The sequence below is a fragment of the Lissotriton helveticus genome, chromosome 3_1 (assembly GCF_964261635.1).
Source record: "Lissotriton helveticus chromosome 3_1, aLisHel1.1, whole genome shotgun sequence".
Lineage (NCBI taxonomy): Eukaryota > Metazoa > Chordata > Amphibia > Caudata > Salamandridae > Lissotriton > Lissotriton helveticus.
Genome location: NC_136061.1, coordinates 472,966,116 through 472,983,318, shown reverse-complemented (window position 1 = coordinate 472,983,318; position 17,203 = coordinate 472,966,116).

Genomic DNA, 17,203 nt, shown 5'->3' with positions numbered 1-17,203 from the left:
TGATGTGCAAAGTGGCTGTAGCAGTACAATTCTTCATAATTAGATGAGCCCTGCAAGTAATCATGTTCTGTAAATTTTGCTGACATTACTAAGTCTGACATCATATCATTAATACTTTCAAAGTCCCAATCATCAGAGATTGTGCTCGGTTTTACAAAGTCACTCAATGAAATCTTAAACTGGTGTGGATACTTCAAGAGCTCGACCGGGCCATAAATATCGTAATCTGTTTTGTCCCAAGCTACCCCACCGGGTATTGGATTGGCTGTGACATTCACGGATGATAGTTGCGATTCTCCTATTAACATGCCTAGAGAATCTAGATTTCATTAAAGACACGGAGGCTCACATTATGCAATGACTTTTAATTGCAGATCCAAGCCAGTCGCATCACAATACAAAGGTTCCAATAAGAACACTGAGATAAAGTAATACACAAAACATAGCAAACATCAGCCTCTTTTAAATCAGGCGAAAAAAGATGCAGTAGATTCCAGAAGATTCGAAGTAAAAGACAAACGAGAATGAAGAAGACAACCAGTTGGCTTCTCGGTGATGAAACATCCAAAGTAGCTTAAGTAGAAGGATTACCTGAAAGAAAGGAGACAATGAAAATTGTATCCTAAATAAAAAGGTAATCATAAACAAACAAATCCTAAAAAATGAATTGAACAACCATAAATAACATTTCAATATAAATATAAAATACATTATATTCAAGTGACACTCAGAATATAAATATTACATCCAGAACCAAACAGGGAACGGGATGGGCGGGATAATGTGAGCCTCCGTGTCTTTAATGAAATCTAGATTCTCTAGGCATGTTAATAGGAGAATCGCAATTTCATTACAAGAACGGAGGCTACATTATGCATGTTGGTAGCCCTGTAAAACTACATTAGACATGTGTTCAATAGGTTTACAATAATGTCTTGCAAAGGTATTAGCGTTAGACCAGTCAACAGCTTTAAGGATATCATCCAACTTACTTCCGGACCAAAGAGACTTACTTGCCATGGCACCTCTAACAAATGAGCTTGAAATTTGGATATATTAATACCAGCTAGAGACATAGCAGATTTAACCCATCTGGCAATTGAGGTGGAGGAAATAGCCTTATGAGGTTTGACAAAGGAAATGAGAAGCTGATTCTCATTAAGCGGTCGAAGGTCAGACATTGTCACATCATAAGCTTTCATACATTCAACTACACAAAGTTTCGGACAAGGGTCGAAACGAGGATAGAAGATTGAGTCAGACATGGTTTTGGTTCTTCTATAGACCTCAAATTTTACTCCAAACAATTTATAGGACCTATTAGAGATCTCCAGAGCTTTAACATCAGAAACTCTATGACAGGAGAGAAGGCAAAGAAGAGTTGCGAGTTTAATAGATACAAACTTTCTGTTCAAAAACAAATTATTGGGCCAGGAAGTGAAGAGATCTAGAATCAAATTCGCATCCCAGAGTGTATCATATTTCGGTTTCGGGGGTCTTTTAATACGAATACCCTTCATAACTCTACAAACAATTACATTTTTCCCGACCGTTTTGCAGTTAACGAGAATATGACCCGCAGAGATTGCGGATCTATAACAATTGATTGATCTCTAACTCAATCCCCTGTCAAAGAGTTCAGCTAAAAAATTTACTACGTCAACGATAGGTGCCTGTATGGGATCCAAATCCCTCTCCATGCACCAACGAAACCAATATTTCCAGATATTGTTGTATCTGTAATGGGTTCCCGGAGGCCAAGACTCTCTGAGGAGAGTAGAAGCCGATGTCGAAAGTCCTGAGACTTCGTTAGATTTCCTGACACTCTCCAAGCAAGAAGGTTCAAACTCCCGGATAGGATCAGAGGGTGAGGATCTCCGTATAAGTCTGTAAGGAGATCCTCTAGAGAAGGAATCAGAAAGGGAAGATCGTAAGTTAGCTCCAGAACTGTGGGGAACCACGCTTGTGACGGCCAGAAGGGAGTTATCAGGACTAGAGAGCATCGCTCTTGCCTCACTTTCTGCAAGACTCTCTGGATCATTACAAATGGGGGAAAGGCATATGCACTGATCCCTGACCAAGATTGGAGAAATGCGTTCACTGCTAGAGCACCGGGATCGGGCATCCTGCTGAAGTAAAGCTCTAGTTGAGAGGTGAGATGGCTCGCAAAGAGGTCTATTTCGAATGCACCCCAGCAAGAATTTAGTGAGTCGAAGACAGCGACGTTGAGTTTCCAATCGCTGAAGTCCGAAAGGAATCTGGAATTCCAATCGGCAGATACGTTCGATTTGCCTGGGTAGTATTCTGCTTGGAGGGAAATCTTGTGTTCTAAGCAGAACATCCAGAGTCTCCTTGCTAGGTTGGAAAGGTCGGCAGATTTCGTACCTCCCAACCGATTGATGTAGGCCACTGTTGAAACATTGTCCATTTTCAGAATAACCAATCTCCCTTGAATTGAGTGCTTGAAACTCATAAGGGCGTATAGGCCAGCAGTAAGTTCTAGGTAATTGATGTGGTGAGATGACTCCTCCTGAGACCAAACACCACCCGTATTCTGGTCTAGGAAACAAGCACCCCAACCATGAAGGGAAGCGTCTGATTCCAGCACAAAATCCGGTTCTGACCCGAAAATTGCTTTGCCGTTCCAAGCCTCCAGGTTTTCCAACCACCAGTTCAGTTCCGCTTTGGCCTCCAAATCTAGGGTGATTCCGTCTTCGTACCAAAGTCCGGACCTCAGCGCCCTTCCTTTTATACTTTGCAAGGCCCGATAATTCAGAGGGCCTGGGAAGATCGCTTGAATGGAGGTAGATAAGAGACCTAGAAGTCTTGCCAGTTCCCTTAGGGGAATGTCCTCCTGTCTTAAAACGTGACGGATCTCTTTCTTGATCTTCGAGATCTTTGAAGGAGGTAAAAGGAGAAGACACTTGGAAGTATCCAGAGTGAAACCCAGAAACTCCAGTGATTTTGAGGGGGTTAGAATAGACTTCTCTTTGTTGACAATGAAACCTAGACTTTCCAACAGATTCATAACTGAATTCAGGTCGAGGCGAATCTGATGCAGATCTTGGGACATTATCAGGATGTCGTCGAGGTAAATAATAAGTCGTACACCCCGTTCTCTTAGGAAGGAGGCTACTGCTCTCATTACCTTGGTAAAACACCAAGGCGCGGACGAAAGCCCGAAGGGGAGCGCTTTGAACTGATAAAGATGTTTTTTCCATAGGAATTGTTGGTAAGGTTGATGTATTTCCGCCATCGGGATCGTGAAATAGGCGTCCTTTAAATCCAGTTTGACTAACCAGTCTTCTTTTTGAAGAAGGTCTCTCAGGAGATGTATTCCTTCCATTTTGAAGTGCCTGTAAAAAAGAAATTTGTTGAGGCCCTTCAAATTTATAACCGGTCTCCAACCTTTTCCTTAATTCTCCACAAGGAATAATGAGCTTACAAAGGTTAGAGAGTCCAAGGGAACTTCTATTATCGCTCCTTTCTGGAGCATAGAGGAGATTTCTTCCTCTACTATTTTCTCTTTCTCTAATGAGATAGGAATATCCCTTGGTAGGGAAGTTTGAACGAAATCTATCATAAAGCCTGTCACTGTGGACAGAACCCAAGGGTCTTGAGTTATTTCCTCCCATTTTTTCGAAAAAAAAGTCTCAGCCTGCCTCCCATCTTTGGAGGGATAGAAAGAGAAAGTAAATGAGGGGGACTTACTTGGAGGGTTTGACGAGAATGAAGCTCGTGATCTTGCTCCTTTTGCTCGATTTCCTCTTCCACAGTTGGAGGTGTTGTAGTAATTATTTTGATATGCGCCTCTTCCAAAGGGGCGTGATCTCTGATAGGGCCTCTGGTTAAAGCGATGTAAAGGTCGAAACGTATTTTCCCAATGATTTTAAAAGCTCTTCACCAAAGAGCAGTCCTTTCGGATTTTGAAGAAGGCTCCTTCTCAGCCATATCTGAGAGTTTAGGGTCAAGTTTATAAAGGATGAGCCTACGCCTTTCTGCGTTAATGCTTGTATTAGCATTACCTAGGAGAATGAGGGCTCTTTGACTCCATTCCCTTATTAAATCTATATTAAGGGGTGTACCTTTAAGGTAACATTCTTCTGCGGAGTCAAGAATTCTGCTAAGTGGTCCAAGCACATCCAGTAGGCGATCTTGGCACCCTTTAAAAGCTTTTTCTAGGCCTTTTCTAGGATCGTGTCCAAGTCTAAACAGATACTTAATCAATTCCGGATCTATATTAGGGGCATAACATGCTTTTTCATCTATTGAGGGTCTTGAACATTCTGCCCTTAAAATATTCCTTGCCTCTTTCAAGAGGGAAGCGAATCCATTTTTAATAAATTTAGAGACATGTTCCTGTGGAGACCATTGCGAGGAACGAGGATGTTTTAGATTAAGAGGGGAGAACACCTCCTCTCCCATGGGGTTTAGAATACTGTCCTTCGAGGAAGGAGTTTCGTCCTCCTCATCAAAAATTCCTACATCCCCATCATCTAAATCCAGAACGATCATCATCCTCATTATCCAAGCCCTCTGGGAAGTCTTGAGCACTTTGAGATAGTGAGCCGCTAAGGGCATCCAAGGTATTTGGGCCGAGAAGGGCTCCCGATTGTTGTGTGTCATAAGAGACAACTCTATTAGTTGAGGTGCGAAGACCTTCCAAATATTTTGTGGTGTTAAGACCACCAATAATAAAAGAGGTGCTAGGACCTCCCGTGCTCTCATTGGTCTCGGTAACAGTGTGGTTAGTCTTCTTTGTACGTTTAACCCCAACTTTCAGTAATCACATCAGACACATCTTCCTGAGAGGGAATTGGTCTTTTATAGGGTACAAACTGAGCAAAGGTCTCTCACATACAAGTTTTCATTTCTTTTTGAATCATAATGCGAAAATCTTCCTTATTAAAATTAGGAAGTGTTGCATTGTTCATATCTGACTCTGAGTCATTTTCCATCTTGCCCCTTCTTTTTTTTTTCTTTCTTTTTTTAATATAAATAGAATTTCCAATTAATCACCCCCTTTTTTTTTATTTATATAAATATCTTTTTTAAGGGCATATATGGCTGAAAACGAAGGCCAATGTATAAAATGTGGTGTTTATGCAGCAGTAAGAGCGTAAAAGTAGAATAGGATAGTTATTTCTTAATATTTCGAGTTATTTCTTAATATTTCGATGGATACAATGACGAATCAATGATCCTCCTGTGAAACGCGGTCAAAACAGCTGATTTCCAACTGTCGGTGAGTGAGGAAAGTTTCTAGGCGGGACACTCACGAAACGTGACGCTCGCCAAGGAACTTTCCTCTAATGCGCATCCTGCCATCTTCGCGATCGGAGATCACAGTTTGGAGGAAATGCGCTCAGTCTATCGTTTCCAGCAGCGGCGCTGGGATCAATTACCCTGGCAAGTACAGTGCTTAAATCAATCATTCAGGGGCAGCGCTTCACTCTAGGAACAGCGCGAGGAGTTCAGCGCTCGTTTTTTCACATAAGCGCCAAGGTTAACTACAGCGTAAGGCACTCAACACACGTTTCTTTTTTCATTTTTTATTTTTAAATGTTTAACACAAGTGCTAGGGGTAACAGCGCGAGGAGTCCAAAAAAGCTCCTACAAGGTTCAAAAACCGCGCAAAATTCGGGGGAAAAAACGGCGAAAAACGTCAATAATGAGCATAGAGAACAAAGAACCTGAAGGTTAAGGCACACATTTATGATCTAACTGTAGGGAAAAGGCGTATTAAAGACAACCTGAAAAACAGAGGTTATACAAGAGAGGGAGAGGATGATCTCCATAAATTGCAGATCATGGGGAGGAGGGGGGGGGGGGAGGTGGGAATAAAGCCACCCTTCATGCACACCCCCAAATACAACTCTATATAGTTACCAAAACACAATATTAATGAAAGTATGGAGAGAAGATAGTAAGCTACTTATCTGCTTGGAGCCGCATTTAAAAGAGGCTGATGTTTGCTATGTTTTGTGTATTACTTTATCTCAGTGTTCTTATTGGAACCTTTGTATTGTGATGCGACTGGCTTGGATCTGCAATTAAAAGTCATTGCATAATGTAGCCTCCGTTCTTGTAATGAAATTCTCTTTTCTCGATGTGAGATGACTTGTGAGGCTTTAGGACCAAGTTGATGTTCTGACTTGCTGTGTCCATTGTACTGTATTTTCCCTCAATGAATTTTCCCAAACAAAGAACCATGATGAGCCAAAGCAGGAGGAAAAGTACACCTAACACAATCCAAAATTCAATCCATGGAGAAATCAGATAGGTTTCTTTCAGTTCATGAAAGAGTTCTGTTACTTTGTTTTTAAAAGATTTCGTTGTTGGCTGTTCTTCAGGCTCGCTTGGATCCTCAGAAAAGTCATCGAAATTGATGAAGTAGCCAGATGCAGTTCTGTGAATTGTTGGAATCGCTTCCGGATTTTTATTTGCTTTTGGAATTTTCTTTGTTTCATTAGCATAGTCTGTGGCTACATCGTTGTAGACAGGTGTTTCTTGATGAACTGTTTCAATTTGGGCTTCAAGAGGCACAACTTCCATGGCATTATTGCATAGTCCCCTTTTAATCACTGCAGGTTTATCAAATGTGATTAGTCTCTCAGTTTGAACCTCTTGGATTGTAGCAAGATTTGGTCTTCTGCTATTTCTTGGGAGTGCACAGGGCCTACTACTTATTATCGGCCACATGATTGTGGTTTTACCAGGTCGATTGATACAACTCGGTTCTCCTTTTTACCAGCAAGGGGCGGTAGTACAACTGATCTTGTTCCGTTGACAGCTAAGACAGGTACTGCTTTTCTGTAAGAAGGCCCAAATTCCTTCTTCACCGCGATCTTCTCTCTGACCAGATCCCCAATCTTTGGAATCCAGACAGGCCTTGCTGGGACCGGTGGTTTCTCTTCAGTGGCTGTTGGCTGGTGTTTTAGCTTTACGTTGCTCAGGTCTTTTATTTAAGTCCTGTAAAATAGCCAAACGATCTTTGATATCAAAGCATTTTTCTTCTACCACTGAAGTCTGACTATCTAAGTCCTGAATATGCATTCTAGTACCGAACAATAGTTCATACGGACCTGAAGCCGTTATAGATTGCTTTATGTCTCGGTTTTTTCTTTCCACAATCCCGTTTCCCTCAGGATGGATGGGACAAGAGTACCGCAATGCAATGCCCATGCTGGTCATGGCCTCCTTATAGGCTCGAGAGCTAAAAGCAGGACCATGGTCAGAATGTAGCATGCCAATTGCGTATGTGCCGATATAGACTCGCAAATCTTTTATAACAGTTCTGGCGTCAGCCGAGCGCTGGGGTCTACATTTTAAGTGAATCTAGTCTTAAATAATATACAAAGGGACACATGTTTCCTGTTTAATCATGCGTATAAATCGCCTTATGTTTTCTACTAGGTGTTCTGGCACTACTTCGGCCGGTTCGCCACTGCGATCTCTGTTGCAGTTTTGACAGCTCATTACAAATTTGTAATGTTGCAGGCTCATCCCCGGCCACCAGTATTCTGATTGTAATTCTGTCAGAGATTCCTTGATCCTTCAGTGCCCTAGACCTTCACCCATGTGTGCGTCTGCTATTAGCAAGACTCTCCTGTTTGTGTTTGGAATCACTCTATCCCCCACTCCGGGGATATTCGAGCAAAAGGAACGGAGTTTGCATCGATTATGTATGTATAATTGAGTGGATAGTTCACGGGTAATGCTGCACAGTCGCCTTTTGAAGACGTTTTTACCGCCAGCATGGTTTCCCCGTCTATGTATTTTTCTGAACGCTTTTTTGTGGCTACGGAAGCCAAAGAATTCCCTACAGCGTGAACGCCATCACGCTGATGACTCAGTGTATGTATCACATGAGTCTTTTGTAGTTCTTTCTTTACAAGAACTACTTGTTTCCAAAGCGATTTATGCTTAATTGTGGCACCTGTGTCATCTTTGTAACCGTTTTGAACCCATTTCTGCAAGTCTGCATTGTATGATTTGACGCAGGAATGCGAATCGCACACTATCAGTGTCGGGAATTCGCGATCGGCAATGTCAAGCGCCATTTTTAAAGCTATTAATTCAGTCTTTTGACCTGAATTGTTTTTTACAGATTGTGACATTGTGACCAGTGGTCTCAATTTACCTCCGCGCCACCGGCATTTGACAACCTCGCACGTAGCGTTATAAGCTTGCTTTCCCCAAACTGAGGGTTCTGCATAAATGTTTGTGTATATTACGCAGGCGTAAAGTTGTATGAGCAGAATGTCGTTAGGCAGAGGATATTCTTTTTCATATGTTAGATATTTCAATTTTTTCATTTCCGGGTCAAAATAGTATTTCACTTTTTCTGTAGCAAGAGAATGTTCCCATTGTATCCATTTTGGATCTAATGCCACGGTAGTTAAATTACATGGGCTTGTTAATGCCTCGAAGGCTGATTCTGCTGTTAAAACAGTAATCCGTCTGCCTTGGGCCTGGGCTCTTTCTTTTGCTACAGCTGTTTGAACCGCATTTACAACATTTTTCGCAAGACTGAATGTTTTTTCAGCTTGTGAGTACAAGTGTGATTTGATTGCTATTGGTACCTTTTCTCCCTCATTAGAGGTCAGGTACGTTAATCCGCATCTTCCTGGGATGACTCGGATTACAAGGTTGCGTGTATTATCGCGAGTTTGCAATTTTGTTTTTGCTAACATGTCTGTTTGCAATGATCTCAAAATTTCTGTGTGTTTTTGAGTCCAATTGATTGGTTTAAAATCAGGTTTTATTAATTCATAGAGAGGTTTAACCCTCTCTGCATAATTTAGAATGTAAGTTCTTGCGAAGTTCAGGAAACCTAGTATTGATTGCAAGTTCCTCAGCGTTTTTGGTGCTTGGAGTACAGCACACTTTTCTAAGAAGTTGTCTGCTAGGCTTTTGCCTTCACTTGATAATTCATATCCTAAAAACAGGACAGTCAGATGGGCAATTCATGACTTTTTAAAGTTGAATTTGTAACCCTCTGCTGCGAACCCAAGTATTATGGTGTTCACTCTTTTCAAGTGAGTATCCAAGTCATCATCTGTTAGATAGATGTCATCGACATAAGATAATGCCTCATCATCATACATTTGTAGTAACTCTGTTACCCTTGCTGAGAATAATCCTGGGCTATTCTTGAACCCCTGTGGGAGTCGACAGAAATTCTTCTGCGAGCCCATTATTGAGAAAGCGGTCAAATACCTGCTTTCAGGTGCAATGTTTTGACAAAAGAATCCATTAGAGATGTCTAATGTTGTTTTGTATTTTTTGCGCACAATGTTATTCATTAGTGCTGCACTGTGTGAGTTTTGTACTGCAAATGTCTTGCAACATGAGTTAAGGTGTCTGTAGTCCAAAACTAGACGATATGAATCGTCCGGCTTGGAGACAGGAAACAAAGGATTGTTCATTTGTGAGGTGCATGTTTCAATCACCCCCTGGTATTCAAGTTGATCTAAGATCTCCCTGACCTGTTTTTTAGCATCTTGCTTAATTGGGTACTGCCTTTGTGCAGTTGGTTGACATTTTAATTGGATTTTGTGAGGAGGAGAGTCCTCATCCCATCCTACATGATTTTTATATAATGCAGGAGCTTGGGCTAATGCCCACTTTCTTGCAAGTGTATATTTTTTATGAATTGGAATGTGATTTGAGAAGGCAGGCATAATCATTTCTTCACCATGAGGGCACTCCCTGACAAACTTTGGTGGCCAGTCCTTTTCAGGTAAAAGGATGTCATAGCCTTTGGAAAGGTTATCCCAAAATAGACCCCTTACTTTCCTAGTCTTATCTCCCTCTATACGTTATGTTATCTCGTATATTTTATGAGGTTTGCTAACTCTGCTGAATGCAGTTTCCACTTGAATGTATTCATTCGTGTCCACTGTCTCCAGATGATTCATCAGGATCCTGCGAGCTATGGTCACTTCTGCTGCGCTGTCTAGCACTGTCTGGGCCCACTATCTGTTTTTCAGCTGTGTCCTCAGTATCCTCGGCATGTTTGACTATTTTAATGCTGGCTACCTTCTTTCTTGGAAATTGTAACTTTTTACTTTGATGAGCAGGTTCTTTGTCTTTGGACTTGACATGCTCTTCCCTTTGTTCTGACCGTCCTCTTCTTTCCGATTTCTGCAAGGAAGTCTGAAAAGATCGAGAGGGACGTGTATCAATATCTTGATATCTATCAGGTTTCTTTAGATTATCCCTATTTCTAAGGTTGTATCTTTTCTCAGAGGGCTCCCTCTGGGGAGACTTGTGTCCTTGGTCCGGAGATCTTTCTCTCCGCCGAGGAGACCTACCTCTGGACTGGAATCTTTTTTCTTTGGGAGTGGATTGTTTATTTCCATCCCAGCTCTTTTTTGGAGTGTTTAGATTATTTTTAATAAATATCTTTTCAGGATTTCAGTTAGTTGGGGTTTTACTGGTTTCCCACCCAAACTATCTCTTCCAAGTTCTTCTTGGGATTTTTCTATGATTCTGGCAAGTTCAAATGGTTGTTCTGCTATATCTGTTTCTTTCAATTTCTGGAGGAAAGTTATATCCTCCATTGCCAATTGAACCTACTCTCTATATGCCTGTGTTAATTCTTTTATTTTAACTAAGAGTTCTTCACTTGACCTTTTTTCAATGTCTGGATGTGGTGTGTGGCTGGCTGAAACCGGCCACATTGCTCCTGGTCTACCTAGTGGACCGAACCTGGTGATGTGATTATTATGTTTTAGGGCGCCTTTAAACCAGAGCAGGTGCTCTTGGTATTTTAATGGGATTTCCACCTCCTCGAAAGGAGTGTATTCATCCGGTGGTTCCTCTATTTTGTAATAGTGGAATTCGTGTGTGACAGCATTCGCTGCTGGAAAGTTTATCCATGAATAGAATACCTCTGTCTGCCGATATTCATGTGCCTCAATTACGAATACGACTACACCACCTCTCGATGTTAGTCCATTCTCTATAAGTTTAAGAGTTATAGTTTTTCTTATGTTGACCGGAATGAGTATAGCATTCGGGTCAGTCTGCAGGAGACTAGTGTCATCCTCTAGGAGTCGAGCTGCTATTCTAGCTGTCTCCCTTTCTTCTTCACTTTCTGTCATTTTTTACTAACAGAAAGGTTTTTGTTGCAGATCAAGTTTCAAGGAAACAAAGATTAGGTGCACAATATTTTTGGAACACTGTATCCTTCAACGTTGACTAAACCAGAAACTATACATAGAAATCTCTTCCTACTAAGTTCCGGCGGATTTGTAACCTTTTACCCACTCCAGACGTCTTTTGGAGTATTTACGGAAAAAAGGGTCTGTGTGAAAAAGCACGACTGAGTTACTCTAACGTCTTGCGTTAGATTTATCGCCTTACCGAACGTTGGGCGCCATGTAGTGTAGTTCCTATATTCCCAATAGGCTCTGCGCAATGGAATAATATATTCAGCAGTGTAGACGTAGGGCTGAGGTTATCTAGGTATCTACTGACTATATTAGACTTAAGGTTTGCCAGCTAGCTCAAAGGTCACTAGAAACTTTCTCGAATAAACGAGGAGGAACTCAACCTCCCTGGATAGACAAGAAGGGATTAGCTTCTGACAACCATAAAACATGACAACTTTGCTCTCCCTGAATAAGAGTGTATCTCTAGAGTCGTGTGAAAACAAAAGACAGCTATTTCACTCAGTCAAATGTGCGTACTTAGTTTCACCAGAATGCAGAGAAAAGAGAGACGGGCGTTTTCAATAAAAGGTGTTATTTATTGAGCAGTCTTCTTCCTCATACAAGAAAAATGAATTGCCACGATTGTAATGCTCATGGTAAAGTAAAGTGCGTACAGTAAAAAAAGGATTATAAAATAATACAGTAAAAGCATTGATATGGTTTCTTAGCCATATGATACTTTAAAATAGATAAATATATACATACATATATACATTGACTAATCGTACTCAACTGGTGCTTCTAAATACGCCTACCCCGGTGTACCTGACCTAAGCCTAATACATGGGAGGGAGTAAGTAAGTAGCAGTTTAAGTTAAGTTTGTTTTGCCAAGAATCTGACTCAAGAATTCTCTGTAAGGGTTTAGTCAGTTCCGTACCTGGGTAATAGAAAGCAGGAGGTCTGGTATCTCTCTCTCAGGACTCGATATCCCATCAACCCGCAAGGGTAGGCTGGAAACGCCGGAGCTGGATTTCTCGGCAGGAGAAAAGACAGCGTCTTTCTCAGCGCGTCAAAGAGGAGGGGCAGCGTCCGTGGGCTCTCGCATCAGCTGGGATTTCGGGCAAGTAGATAGCTGCTCTGCTCCAGATTCACCACCGTGTGTTTGCTTAAGGCAACGTTGGTATATTTATACCTGAAAGGTGCCTGGGTTTGACGTAAGGTTGGACATAAGACGTCAATAAAGATGTCACTAAGAACTGGCCCTTCTTACAGTGCTTTACAGGAGTTCTAGGATGAAATCAAAACAAAAGCAAGCAGGATTTCCCAGGTTGCTGGAGGCTTGGTTTTGTTTAGAGAACTCGGTGTGCTTTACTAGGGGGCTGGAGAAGTAGCCCTGCTTAATGTGACAGCATGTGCTACGACTGAATTATGGATATGATTATTATGCCGTTGTATGGATATTATTGATTATAGCCGGACAAGGGCATAAAATAGGAATATCGATTCAGGTTTCCTAGATAAAACACTACAAGGGCAGGCGCATCCACTCGTAGGGGAGGGAGCGCATTCTTCTTGCTCTAACGTGGCTCCGCCGCAGACGTGATAGCGTCTGTCTCGCAGACATGCATGTGCATAATCGTACACTTCTCTGGAAAGAGATCTCAGCTGCTAAACCTGATGCAGCGTATGTTAAAAAGATCAATGTAATAATCCAGCCTGCGCGTAATCGTACACTTCTCTGGAAAGAGATCAAAGCTGCTATGCCTGATGGAGCGTATGTTAAAAAGATGAATGTAATAATCCTGCAGCATTCCTAGTGAACGGAGTGTCATGTTATGACGCTTCTAAGTCGTTCCCACAAGACAGCGGTCCCTCCACTCATTTGTAATCTACTACGCCTGGTGCAGCACATGGTTGAAGGATACAAAAATAGTGTAGTTGGCTAAAGGTAGCGACTTATCACTAAGTTTAAGTGGGGGCTACTAACATGAAATTGCTGCTCGAATAGCTCAAACGTTGTTCCTGGGTTTCAAAAATATGTGAAAGCCATTCCTGATCGGTGTGTTTTCTAAAACAGACTCTGATGGAAGGGCCTATGTTTTGAGTTTCTGTTCAGTTTGAGTTTAAGGACAGAGTCAGCCACTGAGCGATCACATACACTGTTTGGCCATTTGGAGCCAAGGGACCTCATCACTGAGTCCCTTATCCCATGTACCTCTGTTCTCTTATGTGTAATGGTTTGGTAACATCAGTTTTATGTTTTTCCATGAATTCCAGGATTACCCACCTCAGGTCGCTATCTTTGTGATTAGATTCCAAAAATGTCTGGTGAGTTTTGTGTTTGTTTTTTCGCACAGTATCGTACTGTGATGTTCATTGATGTGGTCATTCCAACATACATGAGACCGCAGGGGCATGTCAGGAGATGGACCACATTTTCGGTGTTTCAGTTGCTGAAGGTGTTGAGTTTCCACGGGTTCCCCATGCTTTTGTCCACTTCTTTAGTAGTCTTGGTGAGTTGGCACGCCACGCAGTTAGCGCATGTAAAATGGCCCGTGGGCCTCTGTGTGTTCCATAGGGTGATCTTGTTGTCCACTGGTTGCGGGGGGGTCTTTGGCATGTACAAGGACAGCTTGTCAGCTCCATCCAAAATGTGTCAATTCTTCTTGATGATCTTCTGTACAGTGTTTTAGATGGGGGTGTATATAGTAACACATACTACACAATCTGGTTTTTCCTTGTTACTATCCTCTAACAACACCTCGCGGTAATTATTCCTGGCCCTCTTTTTGGCTCCTTTAATCATTTTCCTCGGGTAGTGAAGTCCAGTAATTCCTTTTTAAGTTCCTCTGCTTGTATAGTGAAGTTCTCTGTATCTGAGCAGTTCCTACGGACCCGTAGGACTGACCTACTGGTAGGTTGTCACGCAGCTCTTTAGAATGGTAGCTCTCGTATAATAGGAGGCTGTTCTTGTTCGTTGGTTTATTATATACTTACGTACTTATGCCCCTTTCCGTCATGCTAATGTCCAGATCTAGAAAAGAAGCGTGCTGTTTGCTGATGCAATGGGTACATTTCAGATGACTGCCTTTTGCATTCACCCAGTCTACAAAACAGTTTGCTGTGTCCTCCTACCCTCTCCATACAATGAACATGTCATCGATATAATGCTTCCATGTTTTCATTTGTTCAGCAAAAGGGTTGTTGAAGTTGAAAATGTAGTCCTCCTCAAATTGGTGCATATACAGACACGCCAAGCTGGGGGTGAATGTGCTGCCCATCGATGTACCAATGATCTGATGGTAAATCACTTCTTCAAATTCAAAAAAATTCTCTGTGAGGGCAATCTCTGCGCACTGCATGATGAAATGTGGAGGAGTGAGGAAATCCCATTCCAGTTTTAGTAGGCTGTCTTCAACTACTGCCAGGGTTCGTCTTTATGGGATGCTCATTTACAGGGCCTCGATGTCCATTGTAATAAAAATTTCTTCTGTGGGATTAATTTGTAGGTCTTGAAGTAGGCATAAAACATCTTTGGTGTTGTTAAGATAAGATGGGGATTTCTGGACTATTGGTTTTAAAAACCAATCGCAAAATTGTGAGAGTGGCTCCAAAAACGGTCCAATGCCTGAGACTATCGGTCTGCCCGGGGGTGGCATCCTCCCTCTGTGAATTTTGGGGAGTGTATACAATCTTGCTGTTCTCGGGGTCTCATTGATGAGGAAACCAGCTTCCTGTTTTGTGATCCAGTCCTGGCAAAGTGCTTCATTCACCATGTTTTTGATTTTGTTCATGAGACGTGGTGTTGGGTCTTCCGTATGAATTTCTTAACTGTTGCCATCTGAGAGTAATCGATTGCAATCATCCCTGCACATGGTTTTATTCATCAGCACAATTGCACACCCTTTGTCAGCTGGCTTGATCGTGTGATCTGAGTTATTCTTCAGGTCTTCTAGTGCTTTACATTCTGCTCTAGTCAGGTTTTGGAAACCTTTTTCCTGTCCACTTCCTTCAGAACTCGTTGTTCAAAGGCCAAAATGTGGCATGGGATAGTCTGGGTAGGGGGTACAAATGTAGATTTCTTCCTAAGGCCTGTATTTCTCACCTCTGGTTGTTCTCCTCCTTTGTCCCTGACGTGGTTGTGGAGTTTAATCTTCCTAAAATACTGTGTTAGTTCAATATTGAGTGTAAAGGGATCGTTCAATGGTGTGGGAACAAAGCCTAGGCCTTTAGAGAGAACTGATTCCTCATTTTTAGACAGGACGTGGTCACTCAGGTTCACAATATTCGTTACTCTAGGCTACTCAATGGGCCGTTCCCTCTCCCTCTGCTCCTCGTGCCCATTGCGACTGGAGGTTGGCCTTCCCATTGTACTCTTGGGTTCTGTTTTTTCTTTCCACTTCCGCTTCCACAGCCTCTGTATAAAAAAGGCTGTGGGCCTTGTGGGAATCAAAATACTGTAGGAAAATATGGTTGTTGCCAGAACCCGAACTGTGGCATGGGTGGCTGCATCATTGGATTGTGATAGTTCTGCTGTAGTCTTGTTTGACGGCCATCGTTGGTCTCATCGCTGCTGCTTCCGCTCATGTTCCTATGAAAGTCCAGTTCTGTGGAGATACAAGCAGAAATAACAGCCAGTAATTATGCTGCACTATCCAGGTAAACCACTCGTGGGACGGCGGATCTCCTTATGAGGACTGCATCAATCCTTAACAAGCAACAGGCAGGACAGGCAAACTTTCGTAAGCACGGTCCCTGACACTGGATCCCCGTCTTTCCCACCTAATTAACAACGCATTAAGACGCTATAGGGTATAAATAGCACGCTTTGTGCTACCCTGATTCACCAGCGAGGAAGCGAGGAGATTGGATGCGGGTTTAGAGGTGGGAGTTCTCCCTGTTTACAGTAAGAGTATGGATGGGATGGATGAATGTGTTGGCTATCCTTGATAACTTGCCTAAGACATTTGACTAGCTGGTGACATCAGTTTTTAATAACAGTACCCAGAACACTTCTGGGACATGCTTTTAAACTCCCCCTTGGGATTTCTCTTTTGTTTCTCCTCCTTATATAGCGCTTGACCAAAGAGATCTCCCCTCCTCACTCTCCTATGGGCTAGTAGGTCCCATTTGTTAGGGTAAGAATTGGGAAACATGTTCCCCATTTTTTCTAAGTGCACAGATGAATGACACTACTGCACAGCTTTCCAAACTTTTCATGTTGGTGACACACTTTTTGGAGATGCATCATTTTGGGATACAGTAAGACAGTGTAGCAAGCGAGCGTAGCGAGTGAGCCCGAACCACCTAAGGGGGGGTCGGGGTTCTCACTCACTCTGTCTGTCTCCCTCTCTCTCTCTCTCTCTCGCTCTCTCTAACTGTCACCCTCTCTCTGTCTCCCTCTCTCTCCCTCTGTCTCAGTCCCTCTCTCTCCCACTGTCTCCCTATGTCTGTCTCTGTCTGTCTCCCTCTGTCTGTCTTCAACCCTCTGTCTCTCTCTGTCTGTCTCACTCCTTCTGTCTCCCTCCCTCTGTCACCCTCCTCCCTCTGTCTGTCTCCCTCTGTCTGTTGCCGTCTGTCTCCCGTTCTCTGTCTCCATCTGTTTCCGTCCCTCCGTCTCCCTCCCTCTGTCTCCGTTCCTCTGTCACCCTCCCTCTGTCTCCCTCCCTCTCCCTCTCTCTCTCCCACTGTCTCCCTCTCACTCTGTCTGTCCCCCTCTGTCTCCCTCTCTCTGTCTCCCTCTCTGTCTCCCTCTCTCCCTGTCTCCCTCTCCTTCCCTCTGTCTCCCCCTGACTGTATCCCTCTGCCTCTCTCCCTCTGTCTCCCTCTCTCTCTGTCTCCCTCTGTCTCCCTCTGTCTCCCTCTCTCTCTGTCTCCCTCCCTCTCCCTCCCTCTGTCACCCTTTGGCTGTCCCTGTTTCTGTTTGTCTCTGTCTCCATATCTGTCAGTCTCAGTCTCCCTCCCTCTGTCTCTCTCTCTGTCTCCCTCCTTCTCTTTCTGTCTCCCTCTTTCTGTCTCCCTCCCTCTCTCTCCTTCTGTC